Source organism: Trichomycterus rosablanca, unplaced genomic scaffold (assembly GCF_030014385.1).
Source record: "Trichomycterus rosablanca isolate fTriRos1 unplaced genomic scaffold, fTriRos1.hap1 scaffold_243, whole genome shotgun sequence".
Classification (NCBI taxonomy): Eukaryota; Metazoa; Chordata; class Actinopteri; order Siluriformes; family Trichomycteridae; genus Trichomycterus; species Trichomycterus rosablanca.
Window position 1 is genome coordinate 38,992 of NW_026947071.1, and position 11,468 is coordinate 50,459.

General features: G+C 38.7%; 2 non-coding genes and 2 pseudogenes across 2 annotated transcripts; 3 read left to right on the forward strand and 1 right to left on the reverse strand.

Moving 5' to 3' along the window:
* Positions 1-1,693: 1,693 nt before the first annotated feature.
* On the forward strand, positions 1,694-1,765 carry trnaq-cug (transfer RNA glutamine (anticodon CUG)). The gene has a single exon. It is a non-coding gene; the product is annotated as a tRNA-Gln (tRNA).
* A 325-nt stretch (positions 1,766-2,090) lies between these two features.
* On the forward strand, positions 2,091-2,162 carry trnaq-uug (transfer RNA glutamine (anticodon UUG)). The gene has a single exon. It is a non-coding gene; the product is annotated as a tRNA-Gln (tRNA).
* Positions 2,163-5,629: 3,467 nt separating this feature from the next.
* Positions 5,630-5,738, reverse strand: LOC134307064 (5S ribosomal RNA; annotated as a pseudogene).
* A 2,438-nt stretch (positions 5,739-8,176) lies between these two features.
* LOC134307065 (5S ribosomal RNA) lies at positions 8,177-8,298 on the forward strand (annotated as a pseudogene).
* The last annotated feature ends 3,170 nt before the right edge of the window (positions 8,299-11,468 follow it).

The following is an 11,468-nucleotide window of genomic DNA, read 5'->3' on the forward strand; positions in this document are numbered from 1 at the left end:
CCTTCAGTTATGGACCTCACAGAAACGATGGAGAGCTTTACTGTTGGTCTCAAGTTCGTCTTGGCTGTAGGAGAGGAGACTTAATGAATGAATTCAGTTTAAATATTAATTTAAAAAACTTGATGATTTACCAGGTCGTTTGTTACAGTTTCCTTTCCAGTCGCATCTCTACAAAAACCAAAACACTCAATCTGTAAAAGAAAGACACGTGCATGAATGTGATTAGGTTCTAAGATTTTCTAATGTTGTGCTCACTATTAAAAGTCAAGAAGTTTTAAGGTTTAAAAAAAAAAATCATTTAGGTTTTTTTTTCTGCTCTTAAACATAGTAGAGGGCCACTTAAGAACACACCAGGGTTAAGTAACTTGTCAAAGTGCATCTTTTAAAGGGACTATAACAAAGTACATACATAACACATAAAAAACAGTTTAACGTAGAAAGCACTTACTAGTCTAGAGGTTCATGTCAAAGTGTCTGAACTGAGATTCGATGGCAAGTGGAGAAGTGAAATCCTCAATTTGTTTTGGATCATTTTTTCCAAGAGCATTTGTGATGGACCTGAGTAGGTCGAGCTTTTCATTATGTTGTTGTAGCAGCAGCTCTAATACAGTCAAAATTTCTCTCTCCATTACTATTAGTACCAGTACCAGGGTGTGTCATGGTATGGGGGTGTGTCAGTACCATTTGGAATTGTGTTTGTTTGTAAACTGTGAATTAGTTCTTAATCTGGTCGTGATGTTAGTGAATTAAACCTACATCTCTCTGATGGTCTGACTGATGAGCTCTCTGTTCTGACCTGCTGCTTAAGCCCGGCTAGCTCAGTCGGTAGAGCATGAGACTCTTAATCTCAGAGTCGTTGGTTCGAGCCCCACGTTGGGCGAGTATCTTCATTTAACATCTACTGAAACCAAAAGGACGTTCTTCCACTTTGGACAACCGGTGTCTGGTGACTTATCAGGTGGATATTTGTGCTTGTAGGACTGTTGTTTACTGGATGTTTATCAGTTACTTATTTCCACTATTCTGTGGGACTACAGAATGTAGTTGTTGTTTCTCATATCCGTTTGATCAACAGGCAGGTTGTGCAATAAAAGACACTCGTCCCTGGGTGGGCTCGAATCACCAACCTTTCGGTTAACAGCCGAACGCGCTAACCGATTGCGCCACAGAGACGCAGGCACAGCTGTTTCATTGGACGGTACACACGGGTCACATGACTTGCTAACTTTTACAACAGGGCAATTAAGTTTGGCAAATTAAAATAATCACATGTGTCTGACCTGAATGAGAGGGGCATTAAAACGACCTCACACTTGTCAGAGAAAACGTTTGAAGCTCAGGTTAATAGGATCTGCTAGTTAGAGAAGGATCACTTGTTTGTTAGTTTAAGTCCTAAAGTGGGTTTACAGCTCCATCTACCGGCCAACTGAGTCCTGAACTTGGTGCAATTTTCCAACAGTGGAACGTTTTGTTGTGATTTTGATACTTGGGTGGCAATGTTTAACTAAAATTACTTTTATTTAGTGTTTAAAACTTCTAAATTACCTCAGTTTGTTCAATTGATTTCAATCAATTATATCAATCACGTAAGTTTAAATCACTTGAGATGTAAAAGTAAAGTCTGAAGTTGTGTAGTTTTGCTTTATTTACTCAGCAAATGGCGAATCATTACGTTTAGTTTTTGTGGTGTCAGGGTTCCATGGTGTAATGGTTAGTACTCTGGACTCTGAATCCAGTGATCTGAGTTCAAATCTCGGTGGGACCTTACTGCTTTTATTTGGGGCCGGTGTGAGGTCCAAGATTGAGAAACATTAGCAGTTTCAGGATGGTAGCATTCAGCGCATGTGCAGTACAACAGAGCATCACAATTGCTTGTGCTAGTTTAGAGTCACCTTAAATTACATGTTAATTTCCATCCATTCATCCAGCTTGAATATCATAATATCACTAGTAGTGTTATAGTGTTCCACATGTGACTGCTCCATCCCAAAATATAATCGCAAATCATTGTTTACAGCGCCATCTAACAGCCAACTTGCTCTTAAATGACTAATTATTCACTTTTGGACTTAAGTAAGACCTCACTGTGTGGTTCCATGGTGTAATGGTTAGCACTCTGGACTTTGAATCCAGTGATACGAGTTCAAATCTCGGTGGAACCTGGTTTTATTTAGGTAAAAACACTGTTATCAATGCTGAGTAGAGAATAGTGTTCCACATATGACTGCTCTATGCCGAATTGTAACACCAAAAGCAGTGGCGGCTGGTGCTAAAAAATTTGAGGGGGCGCAAACAAAACAACAAATTAAAAACAAAACAATAAAAAAACAAGCCTTTAAAAGTAGCACTATTTGAACATGAAGTTTGCCCTCCTTTCCTTCTGTCTTGCAAATTTCTCAATGACATTATGGTTAAAGTCAGTAATCTCAGTCACTAGTCTCTTCTCCATTGACAACATGGCCAATGCATTCAGCCTGTCCTGGGTCATAGAGTTTCTCAGAAAAGTTTTAATTCTTTTCAAGGTTGAGAAGCACCTTTCAGCTTCTGCTGTGGTCATGGGTGTGGTGATGAGGATCTTCAGGAGAGTGACAGTCTCTGAAAATACTTCTTCAAGATTATTTTCCATAAACATCTGGAATAGGCCCACAGCACCACAACAGGCTTTGAACTCTTCCCTGCTGTAGATAAGACTAAGCTCTGTCTTCAGCTTACCTTGATTGAGCACTGGATAGGCTTTTAAGGTGTTGCTCGGTGCATCTTCAGGAAATGCTGTCTTGTATTGTTCAAACCTGTCCCCCTGCAAGAGTGTGGCACTAACAAGGTGGTTTGTGAAGGAAAAGCGCTCACTGGTGTGTCCCAGTATGATATCACAGACCTAGAGAAGGATAAACATGAAAATTATGAAGTGATCATAATTTATTTATTTCACATCTAAATAGTTATTTTTCTATCACTGTTGAAATTTAGTCATAGATCAAGTCATAGAAATGAGTTTGCTGCCATTTTCAAGACAAAATGTGTTAAAGCATTTTTGGAACAGCATTTTTGTGGGACAGGTTTATAGAAAATTCAGGAACCAAATGTTATGAGAATTTGTTTTATTCCATATTACCCATATATTGCAGTACAGCAAGAATAATAACATATATTGCTGACAAGCATTACACCAACATACACTGATCATTCATGCATAGCATAGAAACAGCTCTAAACAAATCTAATTGGACTGTGACTTCCACAACTCACCTCTGCAGCAATCCTTTCATGGTGTTCTACACTGAGTGTCCGACGCTTCTTTACTGGCTGACCGCTACCTTCACTGCTTTGTCCAACCATGGAATGGAGAGAATTTCTGCAAAGGAAAAAAATTACAATAACAATAATAATAACAATAATACTAATAAACAAAAGAGGAAAATGTACAACGATTACCTGATCTTTTGAATGTCCTGCTGGAACTGCTGAATGCTCTCCTTGATATAAACTGAATCTATGACCTTCTTCTGGAGTTTGGAATAGAGGAGGTCCACATGAGGCATGATATGGTGGAAAAGCTGCAGAAAGAACTTAAAATCCTGATCCTCCAGTAGCATGGCAAACGCACCTGCCTCTCTGACAGTAATGGGGTCAAAGTCACCAGAGTCTCGTATGCTTTCAAAACAGCGAATGAGGTCCTCTCTGTGTTCAAACACAGTATTGATGGTACGGCTGTGAAAGTTCCATTTGATGTTGCTGAATGCTGGTAGTCTGTGCGCCACAACTCTATCAAGAATACTTGTGCGCTTGGGTGATCTGGAAAAAAAGCTGGCAAATCCACCAAGGTTAGAAAAAAAAATTCTCACTTTGGTTATGTGAGAAGTAGCCTGCTGCATTATCAGATTGAGCTGATGTGCATAGCAGTGGATGTAGTGTGCATTTGGGTACATGTCTTGTATCTTCTTCTGAACACCTGCAGTGGCACCCCTCATCACGCTGGCTCCATCATATGCCTGGCAGATGAGCTTACCCTTTTGATCCTCAGGAAGGATAGTTGCAAGACGTTCTTTTAGGGCTGTAGCAATGGAATCAGCAGTGGCCGACTGCAAAGGGATGAACTCAAAAAATCTTTCCTGCACATTGTTTTTAGCATCAATATAGCGTAGTACAAGAACAAGCTGGCACTGCGTGGCAATATCCATGGTCTCATCTGCCTGGATTGAAAGAAAATCGCTTCCCTGGGCTTCTTTGATTATATGTTCCTTCAGAACAGACAACATACAGTCCAGTAGCTCATTCTGCACAGTTTTTGAAGTTCCCTTAAACACAGTGGCATTCTCAATGTGCTCCTTCAGCACTCCATCAAGAGAAGCAACAAAATCCACCAACCCTCGAAAAATTCCGGGATTATCTGAGCTCTTACTTTCATCATGGCCACGCAAGGCCAGCTCAAAGGCTCCACAAAATTTCACACAGTCTATTATTCTAGACAGGATGTGCCGATTCTTCATTGTGCCTTCTAACAGCGATCCTGTAACCTTCATCTAGCTGAAAGATGTTTTAAATCTCGTACCCCGGTCGTTATCCACAACGCCTCCGTGCCAGGACTTTGAAATAGTAAACAGGGAAAGCAGTAAAAGGCATTACTTACGTCGCATCCAGCTAGCCAACTCCGTTTGTCATAACAAGAGCTGGAAAAGGCTCGGGTGTAGGCTCGTCCTTGATCACTTACCTGTTGCTGAATTTGTAAATTGGGACGATCCGGTCCAAGCTCCTTTATCCTTTTTTTTTGTTCCAGTGAACGCTTTGTGAAAGCGTTTTTTTGTAAAGACAATACTGAATTTTCTTTCATTATGGAAGAAATGCTGCTCCAATCTGCAACTAATTGTTTAACGTGAACCAATCTGATAAACGATTGATCAGTTAATGAGTCGACTCGGGGATTGTCCAATCACACGGCGTTTAAAAAAAATAAGCCAATAGTGACACACTTCTAATAAGAGTGGGTGTATCCGGGACGCAGCTCTCTGCGCCCCTGTGGAAAATGTAAAACAACCAATTAAAGAGCAGCCTCAGACCACATGTTTGCCAAAAGTTTGTGTACGCACACAGACACTCATTATACCGGCGCCCCGCGCATGGGAAGTGTGCACAATGTAAACAATTAAATACAAATATTTATTTATTTAAAAAATGCTATCATGACCATTAGATTAACAGTTAATTAGACAATTAGACAAACAGACTAATTAATTTCATAACTATTTTGCAGAATGTAATTTACTTATTTTAACATCTTAATAATTTTAAGGGGGGCGGCGCCCCTGCGCCCCGTATTGACCAGCCGCCACTGGTAACTACCCCAACACTGCTCATGTAGCTTTAGAGAGGATTACAGTCAGTCCTAGACTTTCTTCCAAGCAGTTTCTCTAATGTCATGTTTTGTTTTCCAACTCACACATTCACATCAGTAGAAGCTTAAAAATAACACTACAAACCAACTAGTCTATAAGCACAAGAGGATTCATTTATTTATAGACGGTGCTGTTTATGCTTTTACACTTTTTATTACAACAAACACAACGGCAACAATTAATAATTATAAAAATACAATAATAAGGTGAAGGAGTGAAGGTGGGTGTGTGTGGATAAAAGCTTCCAGCACCTGGTATTCCCAGGCGGCCTCCCATCCAAGTACTAACAAGGCCCGACCCTGCTTAGCTTCCGAGATCAGGTGTTCTCAGGGTGGTGTGACCATAAGCGAGAAACGCTGTAAACAAGCTGCTTCTTATAGACGTCCGTCGTTCAGCCTTTCACTCCGCTGTGTGTCGTCTTTTACTTTCTCTGTTCTACATGCAGCTTTTCAAATAAAAGATCCTGAAACAGTGACAAAACACACAGAGAACCAAACACACCGCTCAGCTGCTGCTGCTGATCCTCTTTCACCTGCATTTAGTACAAAAACACCACAACAAATCATCTGGATTCAACCTTTTCTTAACCATGTACCAGAAAAGTCTCTCACTGCTGCCTACAAAATCACACAAAACACTTTATACAGAAGAACCTTTAACTATCTCTTACTTTTATTTTTATTTTATTTTTCTTGCCAGCTTCGTGTTGTATTGAAACTAAATTAAATAAATAAGTATTTAAAAGCTTAAAATTGTTTAGGTAAGGTTTGTGTATGTATGATTTGTGTACATTACATTTTCAGCATATGCTTTTATCCAAAGCAACTTACACAATGAGCAACTGAAGGTTAAGGGTCTTGCTCAGGGACCCAACAGTGGCAACTTGGTGGTGGCGGGGCTTAAACTGGTAATTTTCTGTTTATTAGTCCAGTACTTTAACCACTGAGCTATCACTAGCCCTGTACATTTTATTCATTTAAATTCTCCTCTAGGCCACCCAAGAAGGATGGAGCTCCCTGCTGAGTCTGGTTCCTCTCAAGATTTTCCTGTAATTTTAAGGGAGTTTTTCCTTCTCACTGTCGCCCTCGGTTTGCTCAACAAGGATTTTTGGTCTGTTGGTCCTGGATTCTGTAAAGTTGCTTTGACTCAAGTAAAAAGTAAAAAGTAACTAATTTAAAATGTACTCAGAGTAAAACGTTACTTAGTTACTTTTTTAACGGGGGGCGGGGGGGTGTCTCCTGTGTAATGCAAACAGGACAAGTGGATATAAATCTTACAATAGTTGTTTTTAATTAAAAGATAATAGAAAAAAACATGTTGATACAACATTTAAAACATTTAAAGATGTGTCATGTGTCACTTTAGTACAGACCATCCCATAAAACTTTTTATAAACTGTATAACCACTGAAGTTGGCATTAATTGTGGATTCTATAGACCAGCCTTCTTTTTATCACAAACAAATACCAAACAACATCATACTGCAGATCTCATAACTCAAAACAAGTCAAGGTTACAAGTGTTGTGACTTTCACTAAATGACCCAAAGAAACCTTCAAGATGTAAGACAAAACTTACTATGTTGTCAAATAACGAAGCATTAAACTCCAAACATGTTAAACTTTTAAAATCACCCTTCCCTCCCTACTCTATACCTAGATTACAGCTCCTTTATTTTAGCACCAGTAACGGATGTTATTTAAATTGTAGTGAATTACAGTTCTTAATACAAAACATACTGAAGTAAAAGTAAAATTACTGGTTGTAAAATCTACTTTAAAAAGTACAAGTACACAAAAAACTACTTAATTACAGTAACACGAGTAAATGTAATTTGTTACTTTCCACCTCTGGGTTGTACCCACACTTTACCTAGTAATCGTTAGTAGAAAGGTTTAGTTTGCATTGTTCAAATTCTATTGTTTTCATTTTTATTTCTACTTTAATTTCAGGTTCATAATTTTCTTCCTCCGTTTTATTTTCCATCATTTCTTCTTTTTCTTTAATTAAGTCAGTGCATGCCTGTGTGGGTAAAAATCTGTGTGTAAATTCATATAAAATGTCTTTTAGCTGTTTGATTCTGTCTCCTTTATATTCTAATCTTAAGGCTGGGTTCAGAAATAGGGGTTGGTTCAGGATCTGGTTTCTTTCTTTAAAAGTAAAAATAGTAAAATCCATAAAATCTTTCCATGCTCTAAAAACCTCTTTATAAAATTCTGGTATGTTTTTTTTTCCGTGTCTTTCTTTAATTTAATGTTTAAAGTGTTAATTTTTACAATTCCCCAAAAGTGCCACAAGAGGGCGACATCACAAATTTTTTTTTTTTAATTTTTTTTTTTTTATATGGTCACAAAATCTCATCACCTGCTTCCAGTCTGTAGACTAAGCTGTCCTTCTTACAATATGAATGTAATGATTGATTTGGGTGTTTGGTTTACACTGTGTCTTTTTTATTGGTATTGAGCAAAACTTTAGAGAGTTTAACAAAACATGGTGATTTTAAAGACGTGAATTTTCCTGAAAACCATAAATCTTTCACTCTGACTTATTATTATTATTATTAACATTAATTGCTGCTGTTGGTTTTTTTTTTTTTTTTTTTTTTTTTTTAAACATAAAGCGTAAAACCATAAACACTATTTATACATAAATTAATTTCATTAGTCATCCATTTAAGATTTTTGTTTACATAAGCATGCCTGAAATTTAACGAACTAACCTAAATAATTTTAAGCTTTTAATTACTTATTTCTTCTATAAGAAGCAGCTTGTTTGCAGCTTATCTCGCTTACGGCCACACCACCATGAGAACACCCGATCTCCTCCGATTTCGGGAGCTAAGCAGGGTCGGGCCTGGTTGGTGCTTGGAGGGGAGACCGCCTGGGAATACCAGGCAAGTATGTAGGCTTGTTCGAGATGAACTGCGCCTCGCCTTGGTGGTCAGCGAGAGCAGCTGGTTGCAGTTGGGGGAGGAGGTTAAAAGAAAGCCGTCAAGTCGGACAGTCGCCACCTGCAACAAACGTGAGCTACAGCGGATCTCGTGGCGTTTGCGTTCTTCGTGGCTGATGAAGTGAATGCAGTAGAAATCGCTCTGCTTTTGCGTGAAATCGAACTAAACATTCTTGATCATTGAGCAGGTTAAGCCCAGCGTTTGTTTTCCAAATCCATAGTGGTGAATATAGATGACCATAAAGTGTCAAACTAAGTTTCTGTAAAATCTGTAAATAAATATAGTTTTACTCATCATTCATTTATCTTGTAGATTGGTGAAAAAGAAAAGTTCTAACAAACATGTTATCAAACACATATCAAAGTGGCTTAAAGTCCAAACTGTCTAATTATATTGTCTACGTAAGGACTTAATCACATTTACCCTTCTTTAGGCTTGTTCCAAAAATACAACATTTTGTAGAGGATGTTGTCCCCCTCTATAGTCTCTCAGAATTTAGAGGTCATTTCAGACTCTCCAAAGGACAAGTGGAGGTACGATATGATAACCTTCTTTTCTCTCACTTACTATGTAGGATCTTATAAACACCATTGGCCCTGTCTATATGAATCCACAGCAGACAAAATTGCCACTGACAAAGAGTGTCCTAGCCTGTCTATGGACACTGTTGAACCAGGAGTCATATATATAGGGGTATTTCAGACAGATTCAATATCACAAAATCCACTCTTGCCAAACATCTCCATGAGTTTTGTACTCACATGGCACACCACATTTGCTGGCCTTTAGGACAAACCCTGCACAATTCTTTGTTAGGCTTTCAAGCAGCTGGTTTTCCAAACACTATCTGTGCAGTAGATAGATGCCACATTCATATTCAGAAGCCACACTGTGACAACCCCCTGGCATATTTTAACAGGAAACAGTTCTATTCTATCATTCTCACTGGATTTTGTAACAGTCACCAGCAGTTCACCCACATCAGCGTGGGTCATCCTGGTAGCTGGCATGATGCCAGAGCCTTTCGCCTCACAGAGGTTGCTTGTCTTTTAGAAGAAGATCCCCTGTCCCTGGTCCCACAAGGGATGTATATAATTGGGGATTCATCCTACCCTCTATTGCCCCAACTGATGAGGCCTTACAGAGACAATGGGCACTTGACAGCTAGGCCTTCGGCAAAGTTTAGGAGACTCCAATGCCTGCACATGAGGAATGTCCAGTCCATCAGCTCAGCAGTGTCTGTTGCATTCTACACAGTGTTTGCTTGGAGCCAGGAGACCATGGTGATGATGTGCAGGATGAAGAGGATGATGAACAACATTCACTACAACCTCACAACCAAGATGTAATTCATTATAGAGACATAATTAAAAAAAATGTTTTTGTGTCATCTGTAACTTCATGCCTTTTGGAGATAATTTTATCTTTAACTTGCTTAACTGTTCACAGTAACAGTAATTTTAACCGGGGTGCCCAAATGTTGGCATGCCACTGTATTTTATAGATGCATTGTTAAACAGTAAACTTCAGTATGCTCACCGATGTGCCCAGTATGAGTCACTAATGAATAATGTGGTTAATATGCACATTGTACAATTGTGTAGAAGTTTGTGCTTCTTCAAGCACTGACAAATCAGTTATTTAGGCATTGATAATGAATAGTGGCTGTGGTTTATTGAAGATGAATCTCTTAACACAATCATCTTCTGAACAAGATTGTTTTGTTCTTCCAGAACAGCTTACCTTCTGGCCTTGGTTCTTGTAAACATCCACCATGCACATCCACACATTTTTATTAATGTAGCATATTTTAAAATGTTTACAAAGTTTACAGAGAACAATGAAAAATAATCAAAGTGTAATAGTGATAGTGGTATTAAAACAGTTAAGATATAAAATATTAAAGCTATTTAGATTGCTTTATATTAATAAAATTAGAAGACAAGACCCATCAGAAGTTCTAGAAAAACATCAAGATTAAAAGATCTGTTACATTAAAGAATATCAGGTAGCTTACTTGAGTCTTTTCATGATATGGAATGATAATTATGAAATGTTGCAATTTGTACGAAAATAAACTGTCATGCTACTAGAAAGCATGATAGTATTTCGCACATATCGGGTCTTTAAGACAAATAAACTGAGATTTACATTTTAGAATGAAACGAAACAACCGCCAGAGGATTCAGCGGCGCTTCTAGCCAATGAGGATTAAGCTCTGCCGTCATCAAGCCGTCTCTCAGGCAGCGCAGCCCGTGGAGAGCAACTGCAGGGAACCGGTTCCGCCGCCTGCAGCCGCCCCGCTCTCGCGAGATTATAACCAGTCTGTCATCGAGACGCGCCGGTGGCGCCGACGCAAGCCAGGTGGCGATCGGTCTGCGCAGCGCCGGGTTAAGTCGAACAAGCCTTATAACACTACTAGTGGTATTATGATATTCAAGCTGGATGAATGGATGGAAATTAACATGTCATTTAAAAGGTGACTCTTAACTAGCACAAGCAATTGTGATGCTCTGTTGTACTGCACATGCGCTGAATGCTACCATCCTGAAACTGCTAATGTTTCTCAATCTTGGACCTCACACCGGGGCCCCAAATTAAAGCAGTAAGATCCCACCGAGATTTGAACTCGGATTGCTGGATTTAGAGTCCAGAGTGCTAACCTTTACACCACGGAACACCGCATTAAAAAAGAAAAATACACACAACTTTAGACTTTACTTTTACATCTCAGATTATTTATATTTAAACTTTTGTGATTGATATAATTGACTGAAATCAATTGAAAAAACTGAGGTACTTTAAAAGTTTTAAACACTAAATAAAAGTAATTTTAGTTAAACATTGCCACCCAAGGATCAAAATCTTAACAAAACATTCCAGTTTTGGAAAATTGCACTAAGTTCAGGATGCAGTTGGCCAGTAGATTGTGCTGTAAACAATGACTTGACGCTTTGTGTTCTAATTTAGCATAGAGCAGTCACATGTGAAACACTATTCTCTACTCATCATTGATAACAGTGTTTTTACCTAAATAAAGCCAAGTTCCACCGAGATTTGAACTCAGATCGTTGGATTCAGAGTCCAGAGTGCTAACCATTACACCATAAAAGAAGAAATGAGCACAA